Source organism: Colias eurytheme, chromosome 18, assembly GCF_061535395.1.
Source record: "Colias eurytheme isolate Ceu_HAF_F1 chromosome 18, ilColEury1 Martin Lab GWU primary, whole genome shotgun sequence".
NCBI lineage: Eukaryota > Metazoa > Arthropoda > Insecta > Lepidoptera > Pieridae > Colias > Colias eurytheme.
Window position 1 is genome coordinate 307,294 of NC_142997.1, and position 17,267 is coordinate 324,560.

General features: G+C 33.4%; 1 protein-coding gene across 1 annotated transcript in view; it reads right to left on the reverse strand.

The window, feature by feature from the left end:
• LOC149900407 (uncharacterized) overlaps positions 1 to 15,432 on the reverse strand; it is a 31,547-nt gene extending 16,115 nt beyond the window's left edge. The window contains exon 1 of the mRNA XM_090112218.1: positions 15,240 to 15,432. The gene's annotated coding sequence lies outside the window, so the exon portion shown is untranslated. The remainder of the gene's footprint in view (positions 1 to 15,239) is intronic.
• Between the last annotated feature and the right edge of the window lie 1,835 nt (positions 15,433 to 17,267).

Below are 17,267 nucleotides of genomic sequence, written 5' to 3' on the forward strand. Positions count from 1 at the left end.
AATTTTTTATTATAATGGAATATAAATCTCCCAACTACTTAGTTATATCCATCCGTATCGCACGTTAAACTTAGATAAAGCATGTTTGTCAACCGATAAGCGAACCGCTTCACTTCAGCTTTATTGCTGCATTAGCTTATTGCACTTACCTAACTTGCAGCTTATTGTATACTTTAGTGTATATCTATACATATAATAAAATCGTAGGAAAGTCAAAACTGTACATTGAATATTTTTTTAAAAGAATACATAATCCATGATCTATAATCGATATAGAAGCCAAAAACATAGTTTTTAGAATTTTTGTCTGTTTGTCTGTTTGTCTGTTTGTCTGTTTGTCTGTATGTTTGTCCAGGCTAATCTCGAAAAGTACTGCATAGATTGACTTCAAATTTTGCATGAATATTACTAACAGGTCGGGTGAGGCTTTTTTAAACATATTATCATGCTATCACCTCCGGGGGAGGAGCTGTGAACCTTTTTTTTTCTTACGTATTCCGTGTATTACGACAGCGTACAATCTAAAGACTCATGTTTAAATGTTGGTTTCGGGTAAGCCATGCTATTATCTAGCTTTACACAATAAAAACTATGTCATTTACGTAATTTGGGCAGAGAATCAGTTTAATGAATTTATTAGTATACAAATTTGAAACAGCGCCATCTATGAGATTTCGTAAAAATCAAATCAATTTACATGTTAACACTACTGAACACAATGTTAAAAATTAATAATTTAAATATAATTATGTTATTTATTTATTTAACTCTTTAACCCATATCTTCCCTTCCCTATAAGGTGCGCTTATAATTCGTGTGAATATACTACATTTTTAAAAGTGAGGGTAGATGTTTATTATTTTAAGTCAAACTAGACACCATTACAGTTAATCTAATATTGATTGTGTTCATTGGTTACATTTTTAAAAATCTTCGTGTTTTAAAAATTCGATAACGAGGCGGGACTCGAACCAGCATTCTTTAGTGGTCGAATTTTTTCTATTCTTTATAAATTAATTGTTTATGAATTTATATTTATAAACAATAATACAAAAAGGTTAGTTCGTTGATAATTATTATTCCTTCATCATTTACATGTTGTAAGTAAAAATATACTTTGACTGTTAATACTTTTGTTCAGTATTTACCTGTATGATTATTGCTTGGTAATTAATATATTTTCATATCGTATACCTAATTAAAAACATAAGTTTGATGTGAAACTAGCTGGATTTATTTTTACACACTCACAGTCTTATATTTTGTGTTAATGTTAAAATAGTATCTATTTATAGTCTAAATCATAATATTTTTTCACAATTAAAAATATTTCCTTTTTTTGATGGTGTTGGCATCGAATTAAACCGCGCTGTCGTTTCGTTCACAAAAAGTGAAGTTATGAGGACCGAATATGTAGCCGCCTCAACTTACGGAAACGAGAGTAACCTGCGTTGTCTGTTAGTTATTGTATAGTCGAATTTAACGTTACATGGAAATTGGCATCTAATTATATGAATAATACTTATATTAAATCTGTAGATGTCAATTCTGTACATGAAATATATTTCCTAAATAACTATCACGAGGTGATTAGGGATCGACACTGACGCCAAAAATTTTTGTCCGTCTGTCTGTCTGTATAACCGTTATAGAAACAAAAACTACTCGACGGATTTAAACGAAACTTGGTACAATTATTAGTATGAAAGAAATGTTCTCCATATTATATAAAAAATATCTCCCGACATCATAATTAATGTCTATCTTTTATGGTTCAGCTTAGGAGTTCAAAGCTTTCTGATTATATTTGTCTACTAGCTGTGCCCGCGACTTCGTCCGCGTGGAATAGTGACTATGGGACCTATGACCATGGGCTCAGGGTGGGGCAACAATAATTGTTTTTATTTTCATGCTTCCACTCCCACGCCCACTCCCAGGCCCACGCCAACGCCCACGCCCACTCCCCTTGACAATTGGTACCTACCAGATCAAAGCCAGGGTAAGCGCCCCACCCAGCCCCACCGTGGCTTCGCCCATGCTGAATTACTACTTAACATACAATTATTGAGTAAATACGTACAACCATACTGTACTGTTGTACTACCATAAATAATTAAAAGAATTGTTATTAAAATTTCTTACTAAACTGAGCTAAAAAACTTAGGTACCAACTTATTAAAGAAAATCAAGAAATGAAATGCCTAACCTATACCAAATAGTTACTACATAATATTGTAATTAAAAATTATGATTAGTATATAATATCGAAAATCAAAAAAGAAATGCCTAACTAATTCTACGTAAAATTTCTTTTAAATTATGTCATTATTTTTTAGGAACCAGGGGGGGAGAGGAGCAAATTCTATTTCCTTCCTTTCTTAAATGGATGTTTTTAATAATGTATGGTGTAGCCACTGATCAGCTTAATCGATACTCAATTTTTATCAAATCCGGCAACAAATCCAAATTAGATGTTTCCTGTCTCACGCACGTAACTAAAGGCTGAAGAGAGAGAGAGGGAGCACGTAACTTAACCGTTTAGACGAAGAAAAGTGTATAGAAAAAGGAATAAATAATTACATAAACTTCCCAACGATCTTTAAAAATAAATTATTATATCATTTTTTTCATTCCCACTTTTACCCCTATGTAGGTATAATAAGTGGATGAACCGATTTCGATACAATTTATCTAAGAACCAGCGTCGGAAAATATGCTGCCTAACAAAAAAAACCGCATCTAATTCGGTTTACCTGTTAGCCAGCTACGGTGCCATAGACAGACACACACACACACACAGAAATACATAGCAGTCAAACACATAACACCCGTCTTTTTGCGTCGGGGGTTAAAAATATAATACGACATAATTTAAAGGACATTTTGTGTGGAAAATTTACCTATTAGAAGTAACCATAATGTTAATTTGACCCCGCCCCCCCTACTACCTCAGCTTACCCCCAAACCCTTGGGGAATTTTGATATGATCATCTGGACATGTAAAGGAATAACTGTAGCGTATAACAGATAAATTACGTTTTATCGTACACTGTACAGTGTACAATAGAATGCCTTAGCAAATGTGCGCCGTGATTACTTATAAATTGTCATAACTTTTTTATTTATGAACCGATTGACATGAAATAAACACTAACTGTTAAATGAAGATTACCATAATACATTAGTGAAAACCGCATCTAAATCGGATAAGCCGTTTCTGAGATTAGCGTGCACAAACATACAGACAAACAGACAAAAAAATTTTTAACTACAGTTTTGGGTTCAAGATCGATTTAATAATAACACCTGCTAATTTTTTTCTACATATTTTCATTGTACAGACATCGCTTTTCCACAATTTTATTATATGTATTGATGATGATGATGATTGATGATTATAACACTCTCAGTCCGTTTTAACTTAATTTTTATTTACTCGCATCAGTGCCACCTAAAAAATCTTTATATCGAAATTCGAGCAAAGCTAAGAAAATGAGAAATAAGAGTTCTCAAGGATCGTTAGAGGTAAGAGGCTTACTATTGACCGAAAACAACATATTGTGTTATGCCGAGAACCTGAAACCGCTTCACAACGAGAATTGCGGCTTACAGCTGACCGCGAACGGCATGTACTATCCTGTGAGACCGAAACCTCCACTGAGAGGGTATAACGTCTCACAGCTGATCGCAAATGGCATATTTTATCTCGATAATCTGAAACTTTTATTCAATATGAAGACCGATTGACAAATGATAGGGTGCACCATAATATTATTCGATCTCTTGAAGATGAACATGAGCATAAGCAATGACTAGAGTAGGGACGCGAATATTACCATTATTTGAGACAAGATTATTTGAGACAAGTACGATTAATAAGTTTGTTTAATGAAACATTAAGAATTGAAACTATTTGGTCTCTTGAAACGGACGAATAGCGAGAGGTCCGTCTTACTGTAGACAGATTTCGACAGTCTTAATGACTTAAGAATAAAATAACATAGAAGATCAATCTACGAATTCGGTGGTGTGGTCCGACAAATTTTGGGTTTGCTTATAACCACACAATTGATTACAGATCATCTTCTGTATAGGCGATATTAACGTAGTATCACAGACTAATAATAATATACTACGTATACAAGTAGTATGTTCTTTTTGTAATGCTTTAAAGAGGAGTAAGGAGTCGGCTTTCGTTTGAAGATACACCAGAACCTTTGAAATCACTACTTTTAGAGGAACATGTGCAATCTAAACAGTTCTTAGACAATATTCGCTCTTATAGTAGTGCGTTTTAAATGATCCTTTGGTGCTCAACAATTATCAGAGGATCCTTTCATGCTTACTTTTAAGATACAAGGTCAAGTTTATCATTTGATAGGATCCCTTTTGCCTGAAGGCCAACCTAAGTTTCTTCAAATATATTTTGTATTCGACTACAACGAATAGTCGAATACAAGAAATCAATATTTCTCGAATTTAAAATATTACAATTTTTCCTACAGTAGGGCGACGAATGTATTTTCGCATAGTAACGGAGGGGAACTCGCGGGGGGTCAAGTGATGCGGGCCACGTACCACAAACATGCTTAGTTTGTTGTACCGAGCGCGAAAGAAAGTCATCGTGTTTTTAGTAAAATTACTATGTAAACTAACGTAATTTAATACTTAGGTACATATTATATAATGATGCGCTCAAACTGTTAATCTACATTTAATTTAGATTATTATTTGAATTACTAAGTAATGTAGAATTTAAATCAAATTCATGTTTTCCTCAGATTTTCGATGTCCTCCGATTTTAAGATTTTCTTATCAGAGTATTCAATTTTAATGTAGTTTATTTTTATAAGAGACAATTAAGAACATTCAAAAATAAAGTGTCACGTATTTTTTTTAAACGACGAATGACGAAAAACGACGTAATCGCGGACAAAGTCGCGGGCAACAGCTAGTCAAACAATACATACTATAGAAAAATTTTAACAACATCTCTGTATCTTTTTGTACCAGGTTTTGAGGTCAAAAGTTTGTTAAAAAGTAAAAGTACAAATCAAGAGATACTGAGGATCAGAAAAATAATAATATCATCTAGACTTAATAAAATTATCTAGACTTAAATCGAAATATTCTTTACAAAACATGAAAAAAATATGTAAAGTAAAACGGTATTTTATTACGACAACAAGTTTCTGATTATGTGCTAAACGCCTGATAGACTAAAAACATGGAGAAATCACGGTAGGTACTTACTATTTTCTCAATTGAAGACATATAACACACACGAAACAACTAGTGCGAAATGAATACCAAATAGTACCTAATTGACTGTGCAACTTTAATTCGAAGACATCTGTAAAATCGAAATCAAGTTCAACGACCCCTGGCACCCCAACTTTAGCAGCAGCAGGGCGGCAGGTGGCACCCTCGGCTGCGAATTGAGGTCAACCGTGAATAACTTATAACTACACTAGGTATCTTGTATTCAATATTCTTGTACCAATGAAAACGAAAAAACATTTGTAAATGCAAATGTTACCGGTATCAATATAAAAATTTGGTACAAAATATTCAAGGACTTGTTGAAGGTTAATTCTTATGGTTACACACAAAATAAAGGGTTGTACAAAAAAGCGTGTTTAAAACAGCTGGTAATCTTTCGAACGAGGCGCTTTTTACAAATCAACCATTACGTAATTCCGTTTATCGAGAAGAAACAGCAAATAATTAGCTCTGCAAATTAAAAGGAAACAGACGTTAAATACTGCTCCACTTAATAATGCAAACACGTTATCAGCGTACCTCCAGGAGATATAAACTTCACTATAAATTATTCTCAGGTTGACCAATGCTTTCTTCCAAGACCACTTACACATACCTAGTAGATAAATTTACCACAGACTAGATAACAGTAAACCTACAATATCACTTCTGGCGGAATATTTTATTTCTCTATTATTTGAGCAAATTTCTTATTTCCTTGAGCAAAGACGCAATTCAATTTGGCATTTCTTTGGCACTCAGCAAATTACCCTTTTATTGAGGTAACCTAAATAGTTTCCTGAAAGCACTTGACATCAAATACTTGAAGCTTGAGAGGAAATTGAAGAAATAATTTGAAGCTAACGGGGAGGAAAATTCCATTAATTAATGACTGTTTTATTAAGTTTGATAAATGTCTTACATAACTACAGTAGTTGACCTTATTTTACTTTAATGAAAAATATCCTATTTCAATTATAAGTTTAATTCATATTGAACCCTATCTGGCTCTATCTATATTAAGTTTTTCATCAAAATTCGTCGCCACTTACGACTCTTTGAATAACAAGCAATACAGAATAACATATTCAAAGACATTGCTATATAGGCTAGCAGACGAAGAAGGTTATTGATTATTTCTATTATTAAGAGTCCCCACGGCCTGAACAATACAAGCTGGTAGCATCCGGCTGTCCGCACCGACAATGCTTCATTCATGCCGCACCCACGTGCTTCGCTTTCAATGTTTACACGTACTAGACCAACCCAGTTCTGACTACCTTTTAGCTTTTATCTTTGACCTTTTTAAGTTAAAGTAGATTACGGCTTCTTCTTACTTATTACTTTTTTTTAAAGTAAAATATAGATGTATGTATTAGACGTTCAGATTTGATAATTATATTATTAAATATATCAACATGGTAACTTATAAGAAACAAATGTTGACACCGAAATAAACAGGCAGTAGATTTTTTCGGACACTTCTGTGCTCATAAATGTTAAATGAAAATGTTCAGACACTTAAAACACTATTTCCAATTAGCAGTATACATTGAATAGCAAGAACGGCTAAACTCCAACCCACGCAGTAATTATCCAATCAAGCATCTTTCGCACTTGGGTAAATTTTTGTAACAAATCACAAATGTACGAATACTACATAAAATGCTTGAGCTCTACACTTATGTGATACTTATATTATATGAACAACATAGAGAGTAGAGCATATATATTTACATGCTTAATAATAATTCCATAAACATAATCTTGAGCTAAATTGCAGTTTGTTATATTGTTATAAAATCTACATTACAGCTTTCATGTAGCTTCGCAAAAACGTATATTCGCGAAGTTCACCAAAATTATAAACAATATAGAGCCAGGACTTCCCCTTTACACCAAAATAAATATTTGCAAGAAATATAATACTTATGTCTGTTTAAGTGATAAGCGGTTCCTGTTATTAGCACAGAGCGAGTATACGCTTGTATCATTGGATGGAAGCCGGAAGGGCCATACAAAGCGGCGCGTTATGCAGCCGGTGCGCCTGCGCATCGCACCAAGTTATTAAATATATCTGTCACGCAATCGATTGGATGAATGTACTGTGACACAGGTGGAGAAATCGCGACTCTTGTTGAACATAACGTTTTTTTATTATATTCTATGTTATTGATATTACCTCTGAGAATGTATGCTACAATTACCTATAACACTAATTTGATAAAGAATTCTATTGTGACTCTACCACAACTCTACTTTCGATTGCTATTAAAATACGTAGTTCCGACGTCCTAACTGTCAGAATATATCCGCTATAGAATTTCAAGACTGATATATTTACGGGAAAAGCGTCATCTATTGTCATCTACAGTTCCTCATTTCCAAATGGGCCTGTTTTAATAAATTGCATTCGTCACGCTAGGCATTAGCATTAGCGGTAATGAGACAATTGCAAAAGCTGCAATCTTCGTGGAAACGAGGATATCCTGCTTACAGGAATCACGAGATGTGTAATGTAACACTTACGATTTCAGACGAACCGGAATGTTTTGATAGTGTGGAAGGTCATTAGTCGATTTCTTTAACAATTTAGTGGCTGCCTATTTAACAAAATTTACCCACGATATAGGTAGAACGGGTTACCTTCATATAGACCGGGAGATACTGACACAAAATTTCGAGTCATTTGTAACAGGATGGCGGTTCTACAGGGTTCTTAGTACGCAATGACAAAAAGAAAAATGATGGTGTGAACGCTGGTACCGGCGGCTTAGTCGCGTGGGCGTTAGTCGAACTCATCGGAAAATAGCGAAAGTCAAACGATTTGTAACAGTATGGCACTTATTTTTCCTGTAAGTTTGAGGATCAACGAATATAAATACAAAATTTCAAAGATCTAGGTGTTGGAAATCTTCACTTATATAAATTAATAATAAATTTATTTTTCAAGTATGACAGCACTTTTTCCCCCTACTAGAAGTATGGCAAATATAATAATGGTCACATTTTATCAAATACTCTCCAAAAAGCCAAATACAATACTGGTACAAAAAGATAGGCGAAATAAAAAAATTTTGCAGATTTTCGGCGGTATGGCGACCATTTGGAATCGTCCGAAAAGTATGGCATGGCGATTTTCGTAAATGGCTGCACGACGATGGTTACCTGTGCAAAAGTTAGCTTGGTACAAATGGTTGAATAATTGTTTTTTTTAAATCAACACATTCGCGTCGGTATGGCGGGCTGTAAGTCATACCGGAAAAGTATGGCATGACACTACCGCCTACTTCTTTTTTATGGGCTATCGGTAAATTCTAAAATTTTTGTGTTACAAATCGTTTGACTTTCGCTATTTTTCCGACGAGTTCGACTAACGCCCACGCGACTAACCCACCGGTACCAGCGTTCACACCATCATTTTTCTTTTTGTCATTGCGTACTAAGACCCCTGTAGAACCGCCATGCTGTTACAAATGACTCGAAATTTTGTGTCAGTATCTCCCGGTCTAATAGTATGGCTCTTGATACCGATATTTGTTACAAAAGTGAAGGAATAGGTTTGCAAAAAAAGTACTTACCGTATTACTAATACGGCTAATTTGTAAGAAAGATATAGATAGAGAACTATTTTTAAAACAATCAAAATCGAATTAATATGATAAATGGTTAGAACGTTTACTAATTCGATTAAGGTCCGGCCTTTCTCAAAACAGTAGGTAAAAACGGGATGTCAGGCGTCACTGATATAATCTTACTAATTAATTTTCCCTTCAAGCAAAATGCTGTCAACCGTTATAAAATCGGTTACATAAGATATTTTTTAACGCTCCATCCATCATAATCATAAAAGATATGTATAGAAACAATGACAAAAATAAACGATTCAAAATGACCGTGACACATGAATTTAAAGCCAGTGTCACTAAATAAATACAATACTTACAAGTAATGTAATTAATATTCTATGAATAACAATGTATCGGTTACGATAAATAGATGCAGTGATTGCCAGTCGATTCACTATTGTTTTTATTAAGAAGTAACAATTTTCTAAAAGAAATATAGAGTAGAGCGCTATCTATATTTATTCTTTCCTAGTACCAATTTTTCTTTTATAACATTTTCCTAATCGTCTTTACCATTATAGACCATCAAATCGAAGGCTATTATTTAATAATTTGGGTAACAAAGAGCTAGTAAATTATTCCAACTACGGAGATCTTGGGCTTTTTGAACCAATTATAAGGTGTAAAAATTATACAATGACGCATGTCCTCTATAATAAAGTAGCCGTAAAAAGTGTATAATAAAAAGGTTCCACGCATATTGTTAAGGCGTGACACTTCATCGTTCCTTTGTTCCTAATGAATTTTCGTCATCAAAAGCCGATTCGTCATGAGCCATGCAACAAGACAGACGTGAGAAAGTGTCCCCAGTGTTGTGGTGTTGCCGCGTTTTTCTCCATTGTGTGCTAATCAGTAACATAGGTGTAATGTACGTAGTGTGCAGTGCAGGTGTAAAATTACCAACTTTGTAAAGGGCTTAGAAGGACTTAAGGTGTCTTTATACTAATGTTTCTATGCGCCTAAGACGGCTTAATGTCTGACTGATCACAAACAGGGTAGGTAATAGAATATTCTTATAAACGAGACTCTAAGCTCAACGAATTCAAGCCTACCTAGTAACTAATAAAATAATCTGTGCTTTATGTACCTACACTCATACAACGACATCCAACGCATAAGAAAACACCTATTACCAAAGATTTTACCGATGAATAGTTAATAATGAATCGATTTAATACTATACCACAATACAAGGTTAAGCGCCATATTGAAGCAGTTATTGTTAATGCGTGGAGTTATGACGATAATGCGTAATTAATACGCACATTACGTCTTATCGATACAGTTTGATATCCTAATTATATCCATTTGTTTTAGAAGTAATTTAAAACATTTTATTATCCAATAAGCGATCGTCGAATTTAAACTACGTTTAAGCCTGTAGTAGACAAAGTTGTAATAATTAAGAATTCCTCGACGAATATCCGTTAAAAAAATCCGTCTATTTGTTACCGTAAATAATATTGTAAGAGCCTACACTGATATTTTTATGAGCTCTCTCACAATGTTTTCCAACCGTTCCGAAATATTATGATCCGTACATAAACAATCGTGATTTGAAGTACGTTTATTATTAAACAATGATTAGTTCAAGTATCCAGAAATAAGAAGCAATACTGGGATTATATACTTGGGAATTTGGGATACAGAATGAACTATGACTTACGTGGGAGTGGAATTTTTAGTTTATCCGAACCGCGAGGGACTGGAACATGCTTCCTGAGTCTGTGTTCCCCGACGAGTACCTACAATATGGGGGTCTTCAAGCGTAGAGTGAACAGGTACCTTCTAGGGAAGCGCGTTCCATCTTAGACCACATCTCAGCTTAACATCAGGCGAGATAGTGGTCAAGCGCTTCCCTATTACCAATAAAAAAAAATACTTCAAAAATGTAGAGGTATTCAAGTTTTCAACTTAAAATTTTGGATTTTTGTGTTTATACTAAGGCATAATATCTAATATAATGTGTATTTTATTTTTATTTTTATTTAAATGTATACGTATTAGATAGGAAAATAGGTTTGATTTATCAAATTTATATACGCAAACCCATAGTAAGTACCTATCCAAGATACTTTTTTATACGACTGAATAATCTGTCATTGAATTAGGTATATTCTTCCGGTTTTTTTTACAGGAAGGGAAGGATACTAGTATGTCGAAACTCGAAATTAAAAATAACTGAACTTACAATATAAATAATAATTAATGTTGTTATAGCGTTAGCAATGGTTTTATTAATCCCCTCATTATAGGAAACGTGATGTGGCTTTGTAAAAATGAACATATTATTATAAGGTTGTTTTATATTCAGCGTTAAATATAAAAATAAAGTGTTTATTATGAAACAAATCAATAATTTAATGGCGCTTGCAGATAATTAACTCGGGAAAGAATTGAATTACTCGCAATTAAAATCTTTATTGTCAACTTTTTACATAATACTAGCGGCCCGCCCCGGCTTCGCCCGTGGTACCTACATATGAAAAATAGATGTTGGCCGATTCTCAGACTTACCCGATATGCACAGAAAATTTCATGAGAATTGGTCCAGCCGTTTCGGAGGAGTATGCAGACTAACATTGTGACACGAGAATTTTATATATAAGAAGATTGTGTATTGTGTGACCTACATCATATTATTCACAATATTATTCAATTATCTATAAAGCAAATTCCCTGTTTTCATGCTATTGCCAAATTCAATTGATTTGATGAATTTTTTGGCTCATTTTCTTAAGATATTTTCAACTGGATCATGGTATGAATAGATAGTTACACTATGAAGCGTGTAAAAAATAGTCGAATGCTTAATAACATTAGTGTTTATCTAAATGTGAAATAGCTCGATATGAAGGCTTTTTATCAATCAGGTATTAGTGTCCTCAGTGATTATCAGAGCGTAACAATGCAATGGTAAGCCAAAGCACAGTTACCTACCTCCGTCAAACTTAGCAAAGCTTTTTTTTGTTTTTAAGGAAAACCAGGAAAATTTACGTTGCATTACAATTTACAACTAACTATGTAGTTAATCCAATTTTTCGATTTATGCAGTACTATAATTTTACGTCACATTTTCTCGGCGAAAACTTAATAGTTTGTATTTTCCAAATACAGTAGCACCTCTATAAGTCGAATATCAAGGGAGACGCCAAAAAATTCGAGTTATAGAGTTTTCAACTTATGGAGGATTTCGACTTAGGCGGATTTTGATTCGACATAAAGAGTTTGAGGTTTATTCTTATCAATTTTGAGTTACAGAGGTAAAATAAATTAAAATTCAACTTGCAGAGGTCACAAACATGTTTTTAATTATTATAAATCAACATTATTTCAAATCATTTTAAAATAAAAAATATGGCATTAAAAAAGTCAGTATTTTTTTTGCTTTAGATAATTTGGTTGTTCTCTAGCATTTTATAATCTATAAAGAGCAGAAAATTCTTCTTTTTCAAAGATACTGGTTTGCTTTATAAAATTTCGTAAGGTATTCAATACGGTTCTTGCCTCTTTGATGGAAACCCATGGAGCGCATGTACTATTCACGTCTTCTATGTCATCTTAAACATTAGTATCGGTTTTCTGAGCTACTGAATCGATAATTTCGTCATCAGATACTTAACGCAAACACGTGTTTCGTGAGTCATAAATTAATTATCGTATACTCCTAAAATGTTTTCTAAGAAACAATAGTGTACTGGTTGTAAAATAAAACGTTGCTATGTTCGAGATACAGAGGTCAAATTTGATTTTTCGAGTTATAGAGTGAAAATATGTACCAAAATGGCTTGGAGGGACTCGGTGATTATTTCGACTAACAGAGGGACAAAATTTCAAGTAATAGAGGTTTTCGGGTTTGAAGGGAAGGGAACAAGACATTTTTTCGAGATTTGGAGGTTTTTGACTTATCGAGGTTCGACTTAACGAGGTGCTACTGTATATGATAGAGAGATATATAACGAAAAATACGAATTTTTAATTCATTAGTAAAGAAACACTTTAACTCCTCCCAGTTAAATCTAGCTTGTTCAATTTGAACTTTTAAAATAAACGTATCGAAAATCTTTCATTGTGACTTCTCCTGTCCTTCCAAAAGCCTCAGTTAAAAATATTCAAAGTCAGTCTTAATAGATTATTAAGAGCTAGAGAAAAAACGTTTACAATGTTGATTGGCCCTCGAGAAGCTCTCGAGTGGAGGCGAGTGGCTGGATGGTCTTCGGCGGAGAGTCTTTAGCCTTGTGCTAATAACTATTAGTATTGTTTTATATTATCTGCGCTAATAACTCAACTGCTGCTAAATGTGCTAAGCTAGCTGATAGACCGGGAGATACTGACACAAAATTTCGAGTCATTTGTAACAGGATGGCGGTTCTACAGGGGTCTTAGTACGCAATGACAAAAAGAAAAATGATGGTGTGAACGCTGGTACCGGTGGGTTAGTCGCGTGGGCGTTAGTCGAACTCGTCGGAAAAATAGCGAAAGTCAAACGATTTGTAACACAAAAATTTTAGAATTTACCGATAGCCCATAAAAAAGAAGTAGGCGGTAGTGTCATGCCATACTTTTCCGGTATGACTTACAGCCCGCCATACCGACGCGAATGTGTTGATTTAAAAAAAACAATTATTCAACCATTTGTACCAAGCTAACTTTTGCACAGGTAACCATCGTCGTGCAGCCATTTACGAAAATCACCATGCCATACTTTTCGGACGATTCCAAATGGTCGCCATACCGCCGATGATCTGCAAAATTTTTTTATTTCGCCTATCTTTTTGTACCAGTATTGCATTTGGCTTTTTGGAGAGTATTTGATAAAATGTGACCATTAATATATTTGCCATACTTCTAGTAGGGGGAAAAAGTGCTGTCATACTTGAAAAATAAATTTATTATTAATTTATATAAGTGAAGATTTCCAACACCTAGATCTTTGAAATTTTGTATTTATATTCGTTGATCCTCAAACTTACAGGAAAAATAAGTGCCATACTGTTACAAATCGTTTGACTTTCACTATTTTCCGATGAGTTCGACTAACGCCCACGCGACTAAGCCGCCGGTACCAGCGTTCACACCATCATTTTTCTTTTTGTCATTGCGTACTAAGAACCCTGTAGAACCGCCATCCTGTTACAAATGACTCGAAATTTTGTGTCAGTATCTCCCGGTCTATGAAACATTGGCTAGACGGCGACTCTTGTTTGTTCATTTGCGACATTGGCAAGGTTAGGTAATTATTTTAATTCGAAAGTTTTGCGATATTCATAAAATTGACATTTTTTTATAAGATTGGTCCTAATGTTTAAACTCGAAAGATTATGTAAATTATTTGCTGAGTCAAAAGCTACATTATCCATTTTTAATTTAGATTATTTTTTATCCTAGATATATCCGGGAGGAGTGGCTTGTTCATTAATAATGTTAATACCTACTAAAGTAACTCTACCTATCTGAAACTTTATATCGTCTCAACGGAAAGCTAGTAAGTAATGTATAGCATGGTTTTACGAGTAAATACCAACCGATTATCGTTGAATTATAACGAAAAGCTCAAGTAGATAGGTAGGTAGTAAGAATGTGATTAACAAATTCGTAATCACATAAGAGTCACTATAAAATCTATTGTGAAGGACTTAGAATACTTTTTGCCTCAAAGAGTGCGTGAATGGAAAGGGGATGGAAAATAGGGGAAACTAACGTTCCTCGATAAGGACAAGTGAATTCCATGAAAATATTATAGGTAGATTGTAGAATACTGAATACTACTCTTAAAAAAATACAGTTTTATCAAATGTTTTAAAGTATTATTAGATAATCATTTCGAAGTTAATAACTATATAGTAAATACTAAATAGTTAATTTTTTAATTGGACTATCATTATTTTTTTGACAAATTTATCCAATAAATTATTTAGCAGTTTTTTATGGATAAAGAGAAAAAAATAAATAGAATAATTTAAGGTTTTAAAGTAATTTTTTTATTTTTTACATTCTATTATATTATGTACCTATAGGTAGGTATATGAGAGAAAGTTGAAAGAAAATAAAGTTTTAATTTAATTTTATCTTTGCAAGATATCACTACGAGTCCTTGCATCTCAGTACCTAAATAAATAAGTATAGCTACTATTAAGTTTCAAGTTATAAAATTTATTTTAATGCTTTATAAAATTAAAATGAAATATTATTTAAATACGTGCGACGAAAGTTATTCGAACCTTTTAATAAAAGTCTCATTCAATAAAATCTTTTAAGTCAACATCCAACAAGTCGCTCCTTTAGAAAATATATTTATCCCTTTACTAGTTACGTGAAAATCAAACTTAAAATTTGAATAATACTTACAGATTTTCGTCCAGCAATACTATTCAATCTCCGGCAGCAGTAGAACCCACAAAATATATCAATCACATTTATAAAAGCAAGTTTTATGTTATTATTGATACATGTTCTACACGCGACGGGCGAAAAGCATCGAATGTAGGAAATGTAAACAATTTTATTAGCTGTGTGGTACGCGTGCGCTGCGCCGCGCCGCTACTCGCTGACTGACAATGACAGTTGACTTGAAAATTGGCGCCAAACCAAACTTATTGGCGGCAATTTGTTAATGTGTGCGTTACCCAGGCAAAATGTTTTGCTTTAGAGAGATGAGACTTAAACAAATAATTAGTGTATCATGAGGAGCAATTTGTTTACTAATAGCAAAATTTGTTTGAATTGTAGTTTTTAAGTTATTTAAGAAAAACAAATTTTGCTGGAGTAACGTTTGAAACGTTACCCAGGCAAAATCGTCTTTCAAAAATTAGTTTCAGCACGGAACCAAATACATGAATAGATAGCTTTTGTTGAGTAGTAAATGTTTATAAATAGCAAAATTTGTGTGTGGTATAGTTCTTTAGTTATTTAAGATTTTGCTGCGGTAACGTTTTGGGATTTCCCAGATCTCGAAAACGGCTCAACGCAGAAGTTTGAAAAAAATACCAATAAAAGACCTTAATTTGTTTAAATTTGTTTAATCATTAGTTTTTGATTTGGTTGACGTAAACCAATGTAATTAAATGGTTTCAAAAATCAGAAGAAGCGGGTTTACATGTAAACCAATACACTTATAACCAAATAAACAGCTGTAAAAAATACCCGTGGTTCGACGCTTGTTTACAGCAGACATTTTAGATTTCATACTTTACACGTTAAGAAGATAAAAACAAATTTGATTTATTTTAGACTGGTCGTACTTTAGCGATCGAATACGCAGTTCCCATAACATTAAGAAACATGGCATACTTTAAACAAATTAAAATGATTCATGAAAATTCTTTCCTGTTAATTTCAGCCTTGAATTACGGCTCTAATGAAAGTTATCTCAAAAACAAGAATATGTCAGCAATTCTCTAATAAGCCGACCAAATTGAAAAGGTCACGTAAAAGCGACTGCACCGTACGTACGGGTAATCTTCGCAAATTAGCAGCTTGGTAACCGATGTTTTGTACAGTTAAGCAGAAAAACGTTATTCGTGAAGCCGATTTTTTAATATTTTTTAAGTGCAGTACCATATTACACAATTTTTACTAGTTAATAAAAGTGTAATATCATAGTGTATAATTTATAGTGTGATTTAAAACAATACAAACATATATACATGTAGCTATATTTTTAGTACTTAATTTGTTGTTTCTGTTAAACCAAATGTTTTATTTTGATACCACAACGCAAAAACGACGCTTACGACGGTTACGACGCTTTGACAATGATTGGTTCACGGGTTATCCACCTGTGGCAGTCACATGTAATGTTAAAATATTCACTCTAAGTAACACGTAACAAAACTCAAAAATGTTGATGCTAAGGCAAAGCAATACATATAATTTGTATGAGACTGATTTTTTAAATAAAAATAATGAATCTTAACCATTTTATTATTTTAACTAACCTGACCAGAAAACTTTTGTATTCAACTGTACTAACAAAACATCTATATTATCCTGTTCATTTCAGATGGTTGCGCTTATGTATGGTGCGGTCGCTTTTATGTGACCTTTTCAATTTGGTCGGCTCATTAGAGAATTGCTGACATAATCTTGTTTTTGAGATAACTTTCATTAGAGCCGTAATTCAAAGCTGCAATTAACAGGAAGGAATTTTCAGGAATCATTTTAATTTGTTTAAAGTATGCCATGTTTCTTAATGTTATGGGAACTGCGTATTTGATCGCTAAAGTACGACCAGTCTAAAATAAATCAAATTTGTTTTTATCTTCTTAATGTGTAAAGTATGAAATCTAATATTTCTGATGTAAACAAGCGTCGAACCACGGGTATTTTTTACAGCTGTTTATTTGGTTATAAGTGTATTGGTTTACTTGCAAACCC